The following is a 22,416-nucleotide window of genomic DNA, read 5'->3' on the forward strand; positions in this document are numbered from 1 at the left end:
ACAAAAGAAAAGTATAAATCTATTGAATGCAAATCAGCTGTAGTGTCTAGGACTAAACACTAAAAAGTGTATGTGCTTAAATATCCACTGATTAATTATTTAAATAGTTAGAAGTTGCCTTGAAGTGTCCCTGTAGTTTGTAATTACTAAAAGTCTAAATGTCTTTTCTCTGCTTCAATATTTTGATAGAAATATTCCTGCCAAGAAAAGCTGGTTTCAATTTATGGCCCAGCTCAGCACACTTTGATAGTTTTGGCTTTTACCCAAAATATTTATATATTTTTTTGCCTTTAGTGATTTACTATTCAACTGTGGTTTAAAAGGTTAGAAGAACCAATCATAATATGGACCCAGAGTTTCTGTTAAGACCTTGGACACACTGTCACTTCAAGGGTATAACAGGCATGTAAGTTTTTAATTGTGTGCCATCCCTATCATTCTGAACATGTTTCACTTAGAACAGGTTACAGACTAGATATTGCTTCAAGGGAGACTTTGGTGACATCGTAGAAGACAAAAGAGGGATAACAGATGTATCCCCCAAGACACAAGGAACTTGTCCTTTCTGGTTTCCTGAATAGACATCTTGGCATACAGTCAGAGAAAAGTCAAAAATATTTCAAACATATACAGTAATGTGATGGACTGTAATCTGTATGTCTAATAATCTCCTCCCCCTTTCAAGTTGTTCGTAGTTAATGTTTTATCACAGCAAGAGAAAGTAAACAGGAATGGAAATTTGTACCAGGAAGTAGGTTAATGCCATGACAGACCTAGATTTGGGGGGTGAGAATAGATTTTTTAAGATTTGGTCTGGAAAATTTATTGAACATTTAAAGCTTAATGGGCCTCTCTATGAGAGCTTGGAAGAATTGATACAGGCCTGGCTTCTGAACTTTGAAAAGGAAGTTTGAGAGTCCTTCAGAACTGTACTGGCATTGCATGTGTGATATTAAGAAAATGCCTATTAAGAAAATGGAAGTGAAATTCTTGTTTTACTGGGACCATGGCTTTTGGTTAGTTAGAGGCTAAAGAAATGACTGTGGTTGAGAAGAGACCAGTGGTATTGAGACTAAATCTTCTGGGCAGACTTTCCTTAGTATCAGCTCACAAAAGATATTATTTATAGCCGGGTGGGCACTTCTCTGCGCCCGGGTCCCGTGGGGGGGGGTGGACCTTCAGGGGGGCGGACACGCCTGGGAGGCCGGAGGAGACTGCACTCTGTGCGCATCCAGGCGCCAGAGGGGGGCACCGGGCGTTGTCTGGGGCCCTGGTGCACGGAGGCTCCCGGGGGGAGCGGCGCGGATCTTCCCGGTTGCTGCCGCGGCGGAGAGGACTTGGGCAGTGCCCCACGAGCAAAGTTGGGCCTTGGAGCCGCAGGTGGGACCAACTTTTCCCCTGCGGGGGACCTGCCTGGTGGGCTCGGGACCCACAGAGGCAGAGTTCCTCTAGGACCGGGCACTTCCTGTGTTTACCGGAAGTCCCACACCTGCGGATCCCGGCCCGCAGCAGCTCTCTGCTACCAAACCCCATGGGAGAGAGACCTCACCGCCTGATCAGGTGGGCACTCCTGGGGCTGCGGAGCGGAGGAGACCACCGACACTGCCCGCCCCTGCCCACATCCCTGGCCCAAGAGGCAACTGTATGGGGCCTCTGGGTTCCCGTGGGGGAGGGCCCGGGAGCGGCAGGACCCCTGCACCTGAGACACCGCCGGAACCTGAAGGAAACAGACCAGATGAACAGTTCTCTGCACCCAAATCCCGTGGGAGGGAGAGCTGAACCTTCAGAGAGGCGGACACGCCTGGGAGACCAGAGGGGACTGCGCTCTGTGCACATCCAGACGCCGGAGGAGAGCGCCAAACGTCATCTGGAACCCTGGTGCGCAGAGGCTCCCAGAAGGAGCGGCGCAGATCTTCCCGGTTGCTGCCGCCGCGGGGAGGACTTGGGCAGTGCCCCACGAGCAAACTTGAGCCTTGGAGCCACAGGTAGGACCAACTTTTCCCCTGCAAGAAACCTGCCTGGTGAACTCAGGACACAGGCCCACGGGAACAGCTGAGGACCTGTAGAGAGGAAAAACTACACGCCCGAGGGCAGAGCACTCTGTCCCCATAACTGGCTGAAGGAAGGCAGGAGGACAGGTCTACAGCCCTCCTGACACGCAGGCTTATAGGACAGTCTAGCCACGGTCAGAAATAGCAGAGCGAAGTAACACTAGAGATAGTCTGATGGCGAGAGGCGGGCGCAGGAACCCAAGCAACAGAAACCAAGACTGCATGGCATCGTCGGAGCCCAATTCTCCCACCAAAATAAACATGGAGTGTCCAGCACACCAGAAAAGCAAGATCTAGTTTCAGGATCATATTTGATCATGATGCTGGAGGACTTCAAGAAAGACATAAAGAACTCCCTTAGAGAACAAGTAGAAGCCTACAGGGAGGAATCGCAAAAATCCCTGAAAGAATTCCAGGAAAACACAATCAAACAGTTGAAGGAATTAAGGGTGGAAATAGGGGCAATCAAGAGAGAGCTCATGGAAACAACCCTGGACATAGAGAATCAAAAGAAAAGACAGGGAGCTGTAGATACAAGCTTCACCAACAGAATACAGGAGATGGAGGAGAGAATCTCGGGAGCAGAAGATTCCATGGAAATCATTGACTCAACTGTCAAAGATAATGTAAAGCAGAAAAAGCTACTGGTCCGGAACATACAGGAAATCCAGGACTCAATGAGAGGATCGGGCCTAAGGATAATGGGTATAGAAGAGAGTGAAGACTCCCAGCTCAAAGGACCAGTAAATATCTTAAACAAGATCATAGAAGAAAACTTCCCTAACCTAAAAAAAGAGATGCTCATGGGCATACAAGAAGCCTACAGAGCTCCAAATAGATTTGACCAGAAAAGAAACACCTCCCGTCACATAATTGTCAAAACACCAAATGCACAATATAAAGAAAGAGTATTGGAAGCAGTAAGGGAAAAAGGTCAAGTAACATATGGGGGCAGGCCTATCAGAATCACACCAGACTTTTCGCCAGAAACTATGAAGGCCAGAAGATCCTGGACAGATGTCATACAGACCCTAAGAGAACACAAATGCCAGCCCAGGTTACTGTATCCTGCAAAACTCTCAATTAACATAGATGGAGAAACCAAGATATTCCATGACAAAACCAAATTTACACAATATCTTTCTACAAATCCAGCACTACAAAGGATAATAAAGGGTAAAGCCCAACATAAGGAGGCAAGCTATACCCTAGAAGAAGCAAGAAACTAATCATCTTGCCAACAAAACAAAGAGAAGAAAAGCATACAAACATAACCTCACATCCAAATATGAATATAACAGGAAGCAATAATCACTATTCCTTAATATCTCTCAACATCAATGGCCTCAACTCCCCAATAAAAAGACATAGATTAACAAACTGGATACGCAATGAGGACCCTGCATTCTGCTGCCTACAGGAAACACACCTCAAAGACAAAGACAGACACTACCTCAGAGTGAAAGGCTGGAAAACAACTTTCCAAGCAAATGGTCAGAAGAAGCAAGCTGGAGTAGCCATTCTAATATCAAATAAAATCAATTTTCAATTAAAAGTCATCAAAAAAGATAAGGAAGGACACTTCATATTCATCAAAGGAAAAATCCACCAAGATGAACTCTCAATCCTCATCTTCGGTTGGTTTATATAAAAGTGTGCAATTTCTAGGCTTGAAAGTAAAATGATGCTATCTGGTGCTGGATAGAGGAGCCTTATTTTTTTATTATGGCAGGTTGCTATTTTTGTAACATGGTGATTTGGTTGAACACAATAAAGTACAGTAGTAACTGAAAAAAAAAGTGCCAAAGGCATGCCAATAAAGGGAAAAAAAAAGAATCGACAAATGGGATCTCATAAAACTGGAAAGCTTCTGTAAGTCAAAGGACACTGTTGTTAGGACAAAACGGCAACCAACAGATTGGGAAAAGATCTTTACCAATCCTACAACTGATAGAGGGCTTATATCCAAAATATACAAAGAACTCATGAAGGTAGACTGCAGGAAGACAAATAACCCTATTAAAAATGGGGTGCAGAGCTAAACAAATAATTCACAGCTGAGGAATGCCGAATGGCTGAGAAACACCTAAAGAAATGTTCAACATCTTTAGTCATAAGGGAAATACAAATCAATACAACCCTGAGATTCCACCTCACATCAGTCAGAATGGCTAAGATCAAAAACTCCAGAGACAGCAGATGCTGGCAAGGATGTGGAGAAAGAGGAACACTCCTCCATTGTTGGTGGGATTGCAGACTGGTACAACCATTCTGGAAACCAGTCTGGAGGTTCCTCAGAAAATTGGACATTGCACTACCTGAGGACCCAGCTATACCTCTCTTGGGCATATACCCAAAAGATGCTCCAATATACAACAAAGACACATGCTCCACTATGTTCATAGCAGCCTTATTTATAATAGCCAGAAGCTAGAAAGAACCCAGATGCCCTTCAACAGAGGAATGGATACAGAAAATGTGGTACATCTACACAATGGAATATACTCAGCTATCAAAAACAATGACTCTATGAAATTCATAGGCAAATGAATGGAACTAGAAAATATCATCCTGAGTGAGGTAACCCAATCACAGAAAAACACATATCGTATGCACTCACTGATAAGTGGCTATTAGCCCAAATGCTCGAATTACCCTAGATTACCCACAGAACACATGAAACTCAGGAAGGATGACCAAAATGCGGATGCTTCACTCCTTCTCTAAAAGGGGAACAAGAAAACCTTGGGAGGGTATAGGGAGGCAAAGTTTAGAACAGAAGCAGAAGGAACACCCATTCAGAGCCTGCCCAACATGTGGCCCATACATATACAGCCACCAAACTAGACAAGATGGAAGAAGCAAAGAAGTGCAGGCCAACAGGAACCGGATGTAGACCTCTCCTAAGAGACACAGCCAGAATAAAGCAAATACATAGGCGAATGTCAGCAGCAAACCACTGAACTGAGAATGGGACCCCCGTTGAAGGAATCAGAGAAAGGACTGGAAGAGCTTGAAGGGGCTCAAGACCCCATATGAACAACAATTCCAAGCAACCAGAGCTTCCAGGGACTAAGCCACTACCTAAAGACTATACATGGACTGACCCTGGGCTCCAACTGCATAGGTAGCAATGAATAACCTAGTAAGATCACCAGTGGAAGGGGAAGCCCTTGGTCCTGCCACGACTGAACCCCCAGTGAATGGGATTCTTGGGGGGAGGGCAGTAATGGGGGGAGGATGGGGAGGGGAACACCCATATAGAAGGGGGGGGAGGTGTTAAGGGGATGTTGGCCTGGAAACCGGTAAAGGGAATAACATTTGAAATGTAAATAAGAAATACCCAATTTAATAAAGATGGAAAAAAAATACAACAAAACAAAGAGCAGGTCCAAGAAGAAGAAAAAAAAGAAAGAAATGAAAAAAAAAAGATATTATTTATAGTGGACTAAGCAAGGATACATCTCAAGCTACCAGCTGACTTTGATAACATATATGAGTTCCCTAGATGGAAAAGGATTCCTAAGAGAAGCTGAGTCTTTGTACTGTGTGGAAGGGTCAGAGTCTCCCTGAAGCGAACCCGGGTAGGACATGAGAAAGATGCACCCTCGGTTTTAGTAGAACTTCAGCACATTGGAGATTCTAACACTGTGGAATGACTACCAAGCAGGATGAGCAGACTATGTGTAGGGAGCTAGCTGAGGGTACTAAAAAGGCAATGTGCTACAGATGGCAGATCTAGAGAGGAGGAGTAACCAAGCCCTTTGAAATACCAAAAAAAGCCATGAATGAGTCCCAGACAAATGAGCTAACTATGCTATTGGTTTTCTTCTTAGAATAAAAACATACATAATTTATTTTGGACTTTGCTGATACTTAGAGTTAAGACAGTTTGGGTTTTTACAGAGAACTTTTACTTTTAAGTTGTAGGAATATTTTTAAAGACTGTGATAGGCAACCTTCTGTTGAGGGATATCTGGGTTGTTTCTAGCTTCTGGCTATTATAAATAAGGCTGTTATGAACATGTGTTCTTGCTATATGTTGGAGCATTTTCTTGATGTTTGCCCAGGAGTGGTATAATTGGGTCCTCAGGTATAGCTATGTCCCATTTTCTGAGGAACCATCAGACTGATTTCCAGAATGGTTGTACCAGAAAACGTGATAAATTTGAAAGATGGAGTACTACTCAGCCATTAAAAACAATGACTTCATGAAATTTGCTAGCAAATGAATGGCACTAGAAAATATCCTGAGTGAGGTAACACACACTCACAAAAGAACATACATGATATGTACTCACTGATAAATGGATATTAGAAAAAAACTTAGAATAATCATGGTACAACTTGCAGACCATTTGAAAGTCAAGAACAAAGTGTGGATACCTCAGTCCTACTTAGAAGGGAGAACAAAATAATCATGGAAGGTTGAGAGTAGGAAGGACGGGGGTTGGGGATTTAGCTCAGTGGTAGAGCGCTTGCCTAGCAAGCACAAGGCCCTGGGTTCGGTCCCCAGCTCCGAAAAAAAAAAGAGCGAGAGAGAGTAGGAAGGACTTGGGAGGAAGAGAGGAGTGGGGAGGGAGAAAAGAGGGACAGGATTAGGTGTGGGAGGAGACCAGCAAGAGGCACACAGGGTCAGGATATTGAACAGAGGTGTTTAGCAATGAAGAATGGGAACCTAGGGGTAGCCACCAGAAAGTTCCAGATGCCAAAAAAGGAAGAGGCTCCTAGAACCCAGCACGGATGACATTAGCTGAAATAACCAACAAGGGGGAGAGAACCTACAGAGACCATATCCAAAGTTTAGGTAAGCCCCCAGGTGAGGAATGGGTCCATCCACCCTTCACAAAATTTAATCCAAAATTGTTCCTGTCTAAGGGATACAGGGATAAAGAATGCCCCACATGGGGATCCATCCCATGTGCAGCCACCAAATCCGGACACTTGCTGATGCCAAGAAGAGCTTGCTGACAGGATCCTGATATGCATGTCTCCTGAAAGGATATGTCATAGCCTTACCAATACAGATGTGGATGTGTGCAGCCAACCATAGGACTGAGCATGAGAACCCCTAAAAGAGATTTAGGGGAATAACTGAAGAAGCTGAAGGGGTTCGCATCCCAATAGGAAGTACAACAATATTAACCAACCAGACTAACCCCTAGAGCTCTGAGGGATTAAACCACCAAACAAAAAGTACAACCAGGGGACCAATGGCTCCAGCTGCATATGTAGCTGTGGACATCTTTATCCGGCATCAGTGGGAGAGGAAAGCCTTGGCTCTCTGAAGGCTTGATGCCCCAGCATAGGGGAATGTTAGAAAGGTGGGAAGTAACAACTGAATGGATTGGAGAGCACTGTCTTGGAGGCAGGGGGAGGCAGGGTAGAATGGGGAATTTTAGGAGGGGAAACCTGGAAGAGGGATAACATTTGAAATGTAAATAAACAAAATAACCAATATAAAATTTTAAAAATGACTGAGACATTTTTGAAAGCAAGATTGAAATGCATTGTAATATTAACTTAAGATAATGAGTCTAACAAAAGACAAAAAGTTATGGATTAAAATGCTATGCCTGATTGTTAAAGTAAACAATGCAAAGAATATAATTTTTTTATAAACTCAACACACACCTAGACATAACTTGGAAGAGGAACACTCTCAATCTGACTGGCTTATGTAGATGCCTGTCGACATTTTCTTGATTGCTAATGGATAGAAGTTGGCTCAGCCCATTGTGGCTGAAGCCCTTCCTGAAAAGATGGGCCTAGGTTATTTTCAAAATGAAGCTGAGCAATACAGAGGAAGCAAGCTACTAAGAAGCATTCCTCTGTGGCAACTGCTTCAGTCCTGTTAGTTTTTACCTTTGCCTTCTGCCCTGGCTTCCTTTAATGATGGATTATAATTGGTAAGTCAAATAAACTCTTCCATTCCCAAGTTGGTTTTTATCAGTGTTTAGTCATGGTAACAGACAGAAAACCAAGACACTTTTATAAAGTAAGTGTCTTGATTGTGGCCTGCTTTTTCGTGAAGCAAAGTTAAAAAAGGGTGGATCTGGAGGAGAGGGGAAGTGGAGAGGGCCTGTAAAGAGACAAAGTGAGGAAAATCAAGGATGTAATATATGAAAGAAGAATCAAATAATCAAACATTCAAATAACTAAGTGAAACACAAAATGATAAGTGCCTCGATATTAGGATCAGCTTTTTTACCTGAGATTACAGTAATCTCTGAGGAATGGATAGGTAGACAGGTCAATAGACATATTCCTGCACACACTTTTGAGGACAAGAGTGGAGATCCTAACACAAGTGGCTCACTTGTCAACTCAGTGTTCAGGAGATAAAGATTTAGGATCTTTTATTAAGCTTTATAAATAGATCAGATGAATAAATTTAGGGGTTCAGAGAAGGGAGTACCTCCGTAAGAAAATTTGGGAAGCAAGAAAGTTACCAGATAAACCTCACCTCAGGTCTTTACACACACATGTATCCACACATGAACCCAGATATAAACACACACACACACACACACACACACACATACACACACACACACACACACACACACACACATTGAATACACATAAAACTGGAACAAATTTTCAGAACAATTTAATACACTGATTAAGTTATGGAAAGAAAGAATATTGAATACTAAGAACATTGAGCTGAATTGATTTTAGATGTCTTTGTTGGTTTTTGTTTGTTTGCTTGCTTTGCTTTTATTCTTTTGTCATTACTCAGTAGTTATCATTATTGCTCATTCAGGACAATTTGAATCTGTGTTCAAGACTGTGGCCATTCAGATTTATCTTTTATTCATTTTGGAACAAGAAATGTGCTTTACTTACTCAGCTGCCAAAGCTTATGTTTTCTTTTGGAATCTTGTATGTACAACTTCTGAAACAAATAATCACAAGAAAGTTGGATGCCATACCCATCAGTGCAGCCACTTTATTAAGGTATCTTGAACAACATTCTATCTATTTCATGTACTCATTTCAGGATCCCTGTTTAATAGGAGACTGAAAAAATGTTTTGCCCTTACAGACATTGGAACTGTGTGTACTTGAGAAGACCTGGATTTTATTCCCAGCCCAATGCTTCAAAAAATAAAACTCGGATTCAAAATATATTTACAAATATGTCGGCTACATAGCTAGGTTTTTCTCTTCTTAGATCATAACTTAAATTATCCTATTTGATAGGGACTGGTTCTGATGATTTGATCAGGGATCTGTGTGTGAACACTGACGGTCATGTTCCCCAATTGGTTCTTGATTGATCAGTAAAGATACTAGCAGCCAATGGTTGAGAAGAATAGGCAGGACTTCCAGGTTCCCACAGGCAGGCTAATAGGCAAAGGGGAGATGAAAGACTTCACCATGCCTCAGAGGGACAAGAAGCCACCAGCCAGGGTGGAGTGACCATTGCCTGATTCCCTAACTGGGCCTGGGGTAACAGGCAGGAGATTAGAAGTATAACTAAGCTGAGGGTAGATTTAGGATGTTGAACTAACAGTAGGTAACTGAGCAACCCAACTGGGCTGCTAAGTAAAGGGCAAAATGAAAGGTGTTGAGGTGGGTGTGTTAGCCACTAGAGGCTTAGAAGTGTAGGACCATTGAGCTAAAAAGCATATAAAAATAATCTAGTGTGTTTGTGTTGTGTGTGTGTGTGTGTGTGTGTGTGTGTGTATGTGTGTGTGTTGTATGTGTCTCAGTTAGTCTATCTGTCTATCTTTCATATGCATATCCAAGGGAACGGAGTGGGGGTTGGGGTGCTTGTAGTATGGTCATCCTGGACCATAAAGTGGGATACTAGGAAATACACGCTACACTGTTTATTTTAATCTATATTCTACCATGTGGCAGAATACCTGTGTCCAGTTACCATCTGTCGGTTTATCACATCTTCACAGATGGAGGTGGATGGAAGAGACTGTCCTGAGAGAGGACAGACCATGAACAAGTGGTCTAGCTAAATAGGAAATAAGAAGGGACTTAATAGCTGAGGAATCATTTAGTATAATTTTAAACTTGTCCAATCTAGGATTATGGCTTACAAATAAAACACCTGAGTTGTATATCTTTTATACTGGCTAGCTAGGATTATACCTTAATTACCCAAACATAATTTTGTCTTTTTCCAACATTTTTAAATCTCAAGACTCCCTAATTTTTTAATAACTGCAGCCAATAACCCACTTCACCAACTTTTTGGTTTGTTAATTTGGAATTGTACATATAGCAAGAACAGAGATTTCTCTGACTGTTTACCTATCTCTAAATTTTCTCTTTAATTCTCTTTTAAAATAAGTTTTTCTTCTTGTTTTTGTTTTTTTTTTCTTCTTGTTGTTCTTGTTCTTGGTCTTCTTCTTGTTCTTGATCTTCTCTTGTTGTTGTTGTTTTTGTTTTTGTTGTTGTTGTTGTTCTTGTTCTTGGTCTTCTTGTTCTTGATCTTCTCCTGTTGTTGCTGTTGTTTTTGTTGTTGTTCTTCTTCTTCTTCCTCTTCCCTATATTTTTTATAGATTTTACTGAGTCAATTTATCCTTTGAATTTCTGAAACATTAGGAATAGATATATTTTGATAAATTTTATAGTTTTCCTTTTCATTTATTCTTCTTTCCTATATTACATCCAGACTGCAGTTTCCCCTTCTTCCCCACATCCAGTCTCTCTCCAACCTCTGCTTTCGCTTTTTCCCCAGGACCACCCTCACTTGACTTTACCTCCTCTCAGAGGAGAGCCTGCCTTCCAGGGCCATTAACCAAGTATAACATAACAATGTAAAATAAGGTCAGGCACGTATTCTTAGTCCATCAAGTTTGCATGAGGCTACCCAGTACTAAGAAAATGGTCCCAAAGGCAGGACAATGTGTTAGAGACAGGCTATGCTGCCACTGTTAGAAATCTCACAAAAACACTGATCTACCCAACCATAACACACACTCACAGTATAGGCTTTCCGATCTCTGTGAGTCCACTTGAATCCTTGTTAGTTGATTGCATGAGCCCTGTTCTTGTGACATCATTAATTCCTCTGTGTCTTCATTTCCTTTTTCTCTCTGTTCCTTATGACTCCTCAAACTCCATACAATATTTGGCTATGGGATTCTGCAACTTCTCCCACCAGTTGCTGGATAATGTCTCTTTGATCTTTGTAATGACAAGTATGCTATTCTCCAGTCAAAACCCATCCTGTAGGCATAAAAAGCTGAATGTTGCAAGATTTATGGCTAGTTTGAATTCCCTTGAAACTTTGCTAATTAGAGAGGATGGGTCGAACCATGCTCCCTGTTACTAGAAGACTTCTTTATTGTCATACTCATAGATTCTCTTGAGTTTTTATTAGATTAAGTTTCTACCTATGCCACAAAATGCCTCCAATTCCAGTCATCTATCTCAATATTTTCTCCCACCCTACTCTTAACCTGCTTCCTCCTTTTCTTATATCTACCCTCCCCCAGAGAAATCTATTCTATTTCCTCTTCCTAGGAAGATCCCTGTGTCCATCCTTAAATTCTGCTTGTTACTTAGCCTCATTGGGTTTGTGGATTATAGCACACTTATCCTTTACATTACAGTTAACAATCATTTAAAAATGAATACACACAATGTTTGTCTTTTTGGGTCTGGGTTATCTCACTCCAGATAACTTTTTTCTAGTCCTATTGTCCAGCAAACTTCATAATGTCATTTAAAATCAAAGAAAAAAGAAAACAAAAAAACAGCTGATGTGTACTCTGTTGAGTAAATACTCTGTTAATTTTTTAACCAATTCTTTGGTTGAGGCCCATCCAGGTTGTTTTAAGTTTCTGGCTATTATGAATAACTGTTATGAACCTAGTTCAACAAGTTTACTTATTGATGTGTTTTTTAGGTATATGCCCAGGAGTGGTATAGCTGGATGTTGAAGTAGATCAATTCACAATTTTCTGAGAAACTACCATATTGATTTCCAACTAGTTGTACAGTTTGCCTTCCCACCAGCAATGGGAGAGTGTTCCTCTTGCTCCATATACTTGCCAGCATGAAGATGCTTGTGGATTGGTAGGATCGAGATAATTAAAATGACTATGTTACCAAAAGCAATTTATGCATTAAAGACTATCTCCATCAAAATTCCAAGACAATATTTACAGACCTTGATATTTCAATATTCAACTTCATATGGAAAAAGAAAAATTAAAACGAAAACAAAACCAATTGTAGCTAAAATATACCTATACAATAAAATAACACCCACAATTTTTACCATCCCTGATTTCATGTTGATTTATAGAGCAATAGTAAGAGAATCTGAAAATTACTGGCAAAAAAAGACAGATTGGTCAATGTAATAGAATCAAAGCCAAAAAAGTAAATCTACACACTTATAGAAACCTGTTTTTTTATAAAGAATTCATGTATACTAACTGGAAAATCAGAAAACAACTTTAATAAGCAGTGCTAGTCTAACTGGATGTCTGTGTGTAAACAAATGTAAATATGGCCTATATCTGTTATAGTACACAGAACTTAAGTCCAAGTGGATCAAAGAATTCAACATAAACCAAAAGTATTTAATTTGATAGAAAAGACTGTAGGGAACATCTTTAAATGCACTAGCATAGGAGATAACTTTCTGAAATAACATCAATGACTAAAGCACTAAAATCAACAGTTAATAAATGGGACCCCATGAAGCTGAAATGATTTCTGTAAGGCAAAGCACACTTTCAATAGGAGTAAATGACAGCCTAGAGAACAGGAAAAGATTTTCATCAACTCCATGTCTGAAAGAAAATACATAGAGAACTCAAGGAGTTAGACACTAACAAACTAAATAATTCAATTAAAAATGGGGTATGAATGTGAACAGAGAATTCTCAACAGAGAAATTTCAAATGGCTGAGAAATTCCTATATAAATGATCATCATGGAAATTCATATCAAAACAACCTTGAGATTTCATCGTATACCTGTCAGAATGGCTATGATCAAACCACAAGGAACTGATAGTTTTCTATTAAATTATTTTGATTTAATATTCCTTTTCAAAGTTATAGTCTGTTTATTGCTTATCTTTCTCATCATTTCCATTACCTTCTGATTTGTCTATATGTCATCTTTTTGTTAATTTCATACCCTAAACTAGACTTTTTAGTTACTCTTTCTTAAAATAGCTGAACTTTCTCCTTTCTTTTATTCTTTCAGTAAAGAACATTGGGGTGAGTCTAGACAAATGCAGGGAGTAAGAGAGCATATGCTACAGCTTTAAAAGAATGAATAATAATGATTAAAAGACAACATTGGCTTGGTCTGAGATATATCTGAAATGAATTATAACATCAAATCACATATTAACTCTTTACAGAATCAAACAGGTGTGTGTTATAGAATACATTTAATATCATTCAGGAGTTTCTACCCTTCCTTTGATCATTCAGTTCCTAGATAAAAGACACACAGCCCTTACTATTGACAATAAGCCTTTATCAACACTGAAACTGGGCAGATACATCATACATTTTATATAAGTAGAATCTACTCTTCTACCAATATTCCTTAGTTATTTCTTACAATGTTTCATCTATGCTGCTCTTAACTCCAATCATCTTACCCTCATTGTCATGATTTTAAGATTCTTACCCCATGGCACCTTCTCTTCTCTCAACCTTCATCCCTCTCCATGTGGCTTCTTCCAGCGGGAAGCCAAGACCACACACCTATATATCTTCTGCCATGCTATTGACTGTAGGCAACTTTATTCACCAATCAAGGATAGCTTGAGGGACAGGTTACATAGCATCACTTGGGTATATCACATGAGTATGTCAATTGGGTACATTCAGATTCTCTTTCTGGAGGCAAACAGATCATGAGGGCCAACATTTAACATTACAATATAAACAATAGACCAAATCTCAAAAGGTGCTTCATAATTTTCCTTGTCAGATCAGTCAGGTAGGCCAATTGGTTCACAATTGGTAAAACTGTAGTCTATGGTGAAAAAGTAACCAGCAATTCTGAATATTCTGCTTCCTAAGCGAAGATCTAGAATGTTGTCCTAACATAAAACTTGTGATGGATCTTAAAGTTGGAATTCTAAACTCCCTCTCATTGAGATTTTGTAGAATCTGAGTGAGCCATGGATGTGGACTCTTAAGGTTCCAATCAGAAATTGAAATTCTCCCTAAAGCCCCTGTGCAAAGCAGCAAACACATCTAAAGTCTTGGTCCTTCTAATGCATCTGATCCTGCTGACACAGCATGCCTCTCTATCCCTCCCAGCAAACTCTATTGCAGAAGCTAAGGATTCATTCTGAGGGACTAGAGCAGCAAGCTCGTAGAAGCTATTGCCCAGCACTGTAGGAAATGATATGAGGATGATGGTGAGCATGTTTTTTTTTCCAGGCATGCAGAGAGTTTTAGTAACACAGGAGCAATTACCACTTAGAAAAGAATCATCACCCTCTTACTGAAATTAGAACACAAAATGAACCAAGCTGGTGGACAAATTGTGGTGCATGTCCCTGCTGTGGCAGTGACCTATATTTACTTTCTAATCTTGGTGTGAAGTTCTGTTTCTTCAGCCAGTCTTTTTGAGGAAAGTGGTAAGAAAAATAATGCATTCAAGAGAGAGGCAGGGAACATTCATCTATAAGATACCAAAAAGGTAATTGGTCAGAGCAATCAACCTCTGTCATTTAATTTTATAATATTCAAAGTAGCCAAGTGCACAAGATTGTGGGTATGGAATAGAAAGCCCCATTAGGAAAGCAAGAAGGCAGAGAACAGCAGGGACCTGAAATATTAAAAACTAGTAGGCAGAAAATTTACATATTCAACATAGAAAGTGGAATGCCAGGTTTCCAGGGCTTAGTCTTATAATTTCTGTAAATACTATAGTTCCTTAACTAAATTGAGGGTCAAAGCAAAAGAAAACAAAGCTTCTCACAACACTGATCCATATCTAATTTAAATTATGGATGTAGCTAAGCGAATTCTAAGTATGAAAGTGAGATTTAGTTCTAAGAAATGCTTAGCATATAATGACTTCTGCCCCTTACATATGTTCTTCCCATCTGTAACACTACCTTTGCCGGTTTTTAATATAGAGGGATAGCCTCATAATGAATATGAATGTACACGAGTATATATAAAGAGAAAAAACAGAAAACAGATCTTCAACTTCAAATCTAATTGGAAACATTTTTAAAATGTACTGACCGAAATATGAAATTCTAGTATTTAAAAATAATTGATATAAATGGATGCTAGTCTAGTTTCCAGAACATGGGATAGGATTAAAATTTACATAATAAATAATTCCATCCTATCTAATAAATATTTAGTAAGCAAAATTAGAGAAATCTTAGAGGTCATTGAAATATTTCTTCCTGAATCTCTTGCCTACTAAAAACTCCTTTAGGAAATAGATGTATGTAGAAATGTGAACAAAAGAGCTGTTTTAGGAATTGGAAGAGTTCATTTCAGATCACAATGTTTGAGAATTAAATACTAAGTTTTTATAGAATAATTTTATACTCAAGGATGTAACATGCACTGAAAAAGTAGAGTTGAAAGAAATAGAACCCCAAATTACAGGCAGGAAATTTAATCAGTTTAGCTATTAGAGGATTTTTGGAGTTACAAATGTGGACTTCAATTTAGGAACACACAACCATCTCAAAGTTTTTATTCCAGATATATTCCTGTCCAAAGGAGTAACAGGGACAAAAAAAAAAAAAAAAAAAAAAACAAAAAAAACAAAACAAGGAACAGAGACTGAAGGAAGGGTCGACCAGGAACCATCCCACCTGGGGATTCTTCATGTCTACAGACACCAAACCCAACACTGTTGCCTTGTCAAGAGGCACTTGCTGGCAGGAACCTGGCAGTTCCTGAAGAGGTCTAGCTAGCAACTGACCAATTCAGATGTGGATGCTTGGAGCCAAACATTAGACTGAGCTCAGGGAACCTGATTGGGTATTTGGCAGAAGGAGTGGAGGAGCAGAAGGGGATTGCAACCCTATTAGAAGAACAACATAGGCTGGCCTGACCACTCATTTCTTCCAGAATCTGGACCACCAGCCAAGGAGTGTACCTGAAGGATGCATGGTTCCAGATAACATATGTAGCAGAGAATGGCCTTGCCTGAGAGCAAAGAGAGGGGAGGTCCTTGGTCTCAAGGAGGTCTGATGCCCCAACATAGAAGAATACTGAAGCAGTGGGGTGGGAGAGTATGTGTGGGTGGGGGAGCACTCTGATACAGGCAAAGGGGGGCCAGGGCTGATATGGGATGGGGGATTGGTGGAGGGGGTCATGGGAAAGTGGTATATCATTTGAAATATAAACAATTGGAATAATAAAAAATATGTTTAAATATATGCACAAAGATTTGAACTGATATATGTACCCAATAAGAGTTCTACCTAGTTTGATGGAGGGTCTGAGTTTGATTACCATACAAACAGGCACTTCAGAGATTCTATATGGTTATGGATGCATGCGTGCATAAGTGCACAAGTATCTGTTTGCATACATGGACTAATTCTATGTTTTCGCTTCTTCATTTTAAATATGAACTCCATGTGAATACATAACATGGAGCATGGAGATGATAGAAAGGAAGATATTAGAAATGGATTTAAAAGTAGAAATCATTTATACCACAAAGCCTTGGAGAGATGAGGAGCAGAGATGCAAGAGTGCCAATTTCAGAGTTGAAATAGCCTTGGTCTAGGATTAGATATCCTTTTCTGAACCGTGGGTATACAAGAGTAACATGGCTCAGGGACAGTAATCTGTCTGTATTGCTGGGGGTGGTGAGTGACCTCAACAGTACAAGTCGGGAGATACCCAAAAGGTTGTAGAGATTGGCAGTGTAGAAAATGTGGACTAGAAGCAAATGAGTTACAGGGGTTCATATGCAGTAACCAGAATTCTCTTTTTGACATAAGAACACTTGACACTAAATTTCTAATTATGAATTAGAAAAAAGATCAATTTTGATTAAAAAATAAGAAAAAGAAAAGACTTCAGTGACAACGTTTTACACAGCGAAGCTAGTTAGGTTAGCATTAATCTTTTTCTATTATTGCAGTCTATGTGCTTTCTTGGTACATGTTGTAAAACTCTATTTGATTTTTCTAATCATCTTTTATCTTTTAAAGGCTTCCATGGTATCTGTATTTATATTAGAATGTAAATCAGTACTGTATGTAGAAAATAATTTTAAATTAACTTTGCAAGAAATTCTCTCAAATAGTCAAGTAGAAAAAGGAAAAGAAAGACATTAGCATTTATCGTTTGTTTCAGACAGAAAAAAATTACAATCTAAATCAAAATGAGAAAATATAATGAAAAAGTCAAATCATGGGATATTTAAATGATTGAAAATATTCTCCTAGAAAACCTGCCTATGGTAGATTATATCTTGCTGAGTAATAGTTCTGAGAATTGATATTACTCATGTACAGACAATACCATTTCATTAAATACTCTTATTTATACCTTAAATGCAATTATATGCACCTCAAAAGGTAATCCCAAGCAGTGACATTTCTTTTAAAACTGAATTGTGAGAAAAAAATTCAGACTTTAATGAAGGGTAACACATCTATCAAAGCATTTAAAGTTTATGTTAAAGAATTCAAATATTTGTTACTAGAAATGTTCAATGAAGAAAATGCTGCAATCTTTATACAATATACCAATATTAATATAGGCTAATCAATAAAGGTAAGTATTTATAAATTTGTACAGTCCTGGGGAAATGTTCATTGGTAAAGGGGACTTAAGGCTCTTGCAGAGGCCTTGGATTAGGTTTCCAACACCCACATCAGGTAGCTCATAACCAACATGTTACTCCAGATTGAGGAGTTCTAATCCCCTATCTAGCCTATCTAGCCTCAGTGGGCATCCACATTAACATGGGTATACACACATACACACACACACACACACACACAGAGAGAGAGAGAGAGAGAGAGAGAGAGAGAGAGAGAGAGAATAAAAATTTTAAAGTATTTTAAAACATTAAGAATAGACAAAATATTACTTTTTGTTGCCATTGATTTATTTTGAACCAGTCTTGTATATTCTGGGTCTTAAATTAACGTTTTCAGAGACTATAGATACATAGTGTTTGTAACTTATCCTTTAGTCCTCGATATATCCATTCACCATGAAACTTATTTTCAATGATTATCACATTATTTTGAAATATGTATGCTTTCTTTCTCAAGCAAATGCTTCTCACAGTTTTTGTAATGGTGTCATAAACTCAGTCCATCATTGTCAGAGAGGTTGTCATCCTACAGTGGTGACTAAGAGACAAGAAATCAATGATTGGAGAATGAAGTGAAGCTGGAATGGGATGTCAGTCAGCATAGCTTCTCAAAATTAATGAAAGTACATGTGCATGCATGTTCAGTGCATAGCTCAGGCTTCTTCTGAACTGTTAAAACTTTGTAAGAAAAGTTTATTTTTTAAAAGGTATTTCAAAGAGAGCTGGAGAGATGACTCAACAGTCAAAGGCAATGGATGCTCTTCAACAGGACCTGTCACTTAGATGGTGGTTCATAGACATTTTCAACTTCAGTTCCAATCAACAGGACCTGGTTCAGTTCCTGTCACTTAGATGGTGGTTCATAGACATTTTAAATTTAAGTTCCAAGAGAGTCAAATGATTTTTCCCTGGGCCCTATAGGCACCAGTCTTGCACATAGTCAACACACATTTATGCAGGTAAAACACTCACATGCATCAAATACAATAAAAAATCTAAATTAAAAATCTAAGTTAAAATTAAGCATAAAAGCCTTTAGAGGGATTCAGTGCACAAAAGCACTTACTCAGTTTGGCCATGAACTAACTAACTTCTCTCTCACAGTTTAAGAGGCTATAGACATATGATGGTTCTAATAATATCTTTTATTCCCTGAGCACTTACTCAAGCATGATTATCTGACTTAACATCCACAAAAGTTATATAAAATGTTATGTTTATTACCCTATGACCTATATATCACTCTTCAAGGGGTGGAAACAGAAATGGCACTGGGACTTTCAGTTCAGCTCTAGGTCAGCAAGAGGGCATGTCATATCCTTTATAATACAGAGAGAGAGAGAGAGAGAGAGAGAGAGAGAGACAGAGACAGAGACAGAGACAGAGACAGAGACAGACAGAGAGAGACAGAGACAGAGAGACGGAGACAGACAGAGAGACAGAGAGAGACAGGCAGAGAGACAGAGACAGAGAGAGAGAGGTACACAAGGCCTTCATAGATTAATGTTAAAGAAAAACAATAAAACCCATAATTCACTTAAGAAGATCACAGCAGAGACACTTTCAGAATTCATTAACCAGAGATCTGGGTCTGAAGCCAAGTGACTTCCACTCTCCACTGATCCTGTAACAGAAACATCAGATGTTACAAAGGCAGTGAGTAGTTGTCAAAGGACTTCTCCCTGTTTACCTATGTCATTGTTCTCTAGGGCCACCATGAAACATCACAGACTACTTCTCTTCACTGGAAATATCTGACATCACAGTTGTACAGCATTTAACTGTGATGTCTGCCTGTAGGAAGCTGCCCTGCAGGCTCTAGTGGAAGATTTGCTCTAGACTTCTTTTCTTGGTTTACAGACAGCCCCAATGTTTGTACTATTTGCCGTACTTTATGTATATCTTTGTTTCCAGTTTTCTCTTTTAGTGATATTACAAGTAACAAAAGACTGCAACTTACTTGTGTATTTTCATTTAAGTAAGTCCCCAAGTCTTTATGTCCGAATAAGTTCTCAATCTGAAGACAGGATGTCAATATGTAAAGGTAAAGCCTAGAGGACACACTTGAACTCATAACAATTTAATGCAGGAAATGCAGAAGTAAGCTTATAGCAACAGAAGAAGAACATAAATGAAGACTCTTTTCAGACACATTGGTAAGCACATCTGGTAGTGGAGTACAACTTAGAAATCTCTGCTACTGAAGTCACACCCTATCTGAGAACATTTTGTTGATGGAAAGTAGGTGTTCGCACATTCCAAATGATTTACCTAAGAATCAAAATGGTGTTAGGTTACATATACAGGTGACTAAATAGTTAGGAGTCTAATAAAGCATCAAGATAAATTGTTATTAGACTCTGGACCCTTGACATTTCAGCCTCTCTAGAATCATTTACGTTCTAAAGAGTTAACGAGCCTTACAGAAGGCTCAAAGTGAGCTAGACCGTTTTGTTGTCATTTCTTCCTATGTTTCTTTCTAAGAAATTTTGTTCTCACTATCCCTGATAATTTTAGGATCAAGTAACAATTTATTTCTGTTCAAATAAATCTAAAACCCACATGCTAGTCTTCTGGAATGTCCACTATGAGTTAAAAATTCAGATCGTGAACAAAACTGATTAAAATGCTCCCCCAAATGTTACAGTTCAGCGGTTTGAAGATCAATTAAGAAATACTCTAGTGACGCGTGTGTGCAATATTCCTGGGCTATACCATGGGAGTGGCTAGTGATTGGTGGGATAGTACAGGATCAGGAACCAGAGATGTCTTTTCCATAACAAAGGCTGTGTTTGGGGGGAAAAATGTAGGCCAAAGGAAAAAGCAGAAACAAAGTTCCAGGTCAGAAAAGTGGAACAAAGACAGGAGTTGCTGAGCTGTTTTTTGGGGAAACATCACTCATTTTTGCTTTTGTGATTCTGAACACAGCATTTAACCTTCTTAACTACAGAAAAATACTTTACGTTGAATGCATGTACATTCCTGCTTCATTTGATTTACATTTTATTTTTCTCTGCATATTAATTTAAAAATTTTTATTAGTTTATTTCAATAGAAGCAAAATACATGAATCTATACATGTACACCTATTGTCAAATGTAAACAAATGGATTTTATTGTCATGGTATGATAAATAGACTTCTAAAAAGAAACACTCACCCTACAGACTCTCCTTTGCAAGATTTCTATGCTCTACATTGTAAACAAAAGATGAAAATCCTAAGCTCACGAACAGGAATTAAAAGCAGCTTATTGGGCCAGAATCTGAAAGTGTTGCTGAATGGGTTTGTAATTTCCAATGATCCTAACTCTAACTGCTAATCAACTTAAGTGAGTTCTATGTTAGCTAGGAATAAAGAAAAGGAGACAAACAAAAATCAAATAAGCAAACAAGTATGACTGTTCACAATGAGACTCTACAAAGCTTTTTCCTGCAGAGAGCCCAGAAATTGAATTCCAAGAAGCTCTTTACAAGTTTTAATGAGCCACCTGCCTCTAGCTATAAAAGCCAGAGAGGAAAGAAAAGAAATGTGTAGAACAGCAAGAGGCAACTTCCAGGCTTTGGCAGCAGGGTCTCTGATGCACTCATCTTTTGTATACAGTCTCTAGCCTTTCAGGAAACAAGAAGTTACCTTTTGGGTTGAATAAATATTCAATTATACTTTTAAATGTTTAATTTACTGTTTTCTGTTTCTGTAACTTAAACAGCTACAAAGAGGCAGTATAAATTGTTTTCCTTTGTATCAGTCATTAAATGTCATTTTACTCAACAATACTGAGTACTGTTAGGCCACTTAGGACTAAATCCCTGGGGATACTGAGGCAGGGGAACAGAGAATGCAAGATCAATGTAGGCTGCCTAAGGAGCCATTATGTAAATGACAAAAATAAAAAAAAAGAAAGAAAATAAAACTATACCATGCACAATATATAAAATAACCAGATATACTATCTAGTTGATACTTCTTTTATTTCTTATACCTAAAAGGCAAAATTTGATTAAATTTCACCAACCCTTTTAGAACAGAAAAACATAAAACATAGAACAGGCTCACCTCCTATAATAATAACTCCACCTTGGTCTCCAGAGACTGCACTGGAGTTTTTGTTTTTATTTATTTTTTTTTGTCTCCTTCTCATATTTATGTGAGCAACTTTCTCATCTTCTACATTCACCACGATAGGGATGCTTTAAAATCTCATTTGTGTTTTTATTGAGTTGAACAACTTGAAGTCTCTCATGGTAAAAAGTGACATATTTATTATTTCTTTTGACCTAGAGCTATCATTAGAACTGAACTGGAAACATTTCCTTACTAATATAAGTGATAAAATTTCTTGTTTTTGTTTTTATTTTATTTTATTGCTTTGAATTTGCTATGTGTTTCTTCTGCTTGACTTTGGAAAAATATGGTAGATTATGGGAATTCTTTGTTGATAAATTTGATAATGCTTGGGAGAAATTAAAGATCATAGAGCTCTTAGGTGTATAGTAGGTGTCAAAGCAGTTCAAGCTAGGTAAGTAATCATGAGCAAGATAGATGAGGATGCTTGCAGCTAAGCATCAGACTGAGCACGGGGACAGCAGTGG

The sequence above is a fragment of the Rattus norvegicus genome, chromosome 13, assembly GCF_021556685.1.
Source record: "Rattus norvegicus strain SHRSP/BbbUtx chromosome 13, alternate assembly SHRSP_T2T, whole genome shotgun sequence".
Lineage (NCBI taxonomy): Eukaryota > Metazoa > Chordata > Mammalia > Rodentia > Muridae > Rattus > Rattus norvegicus.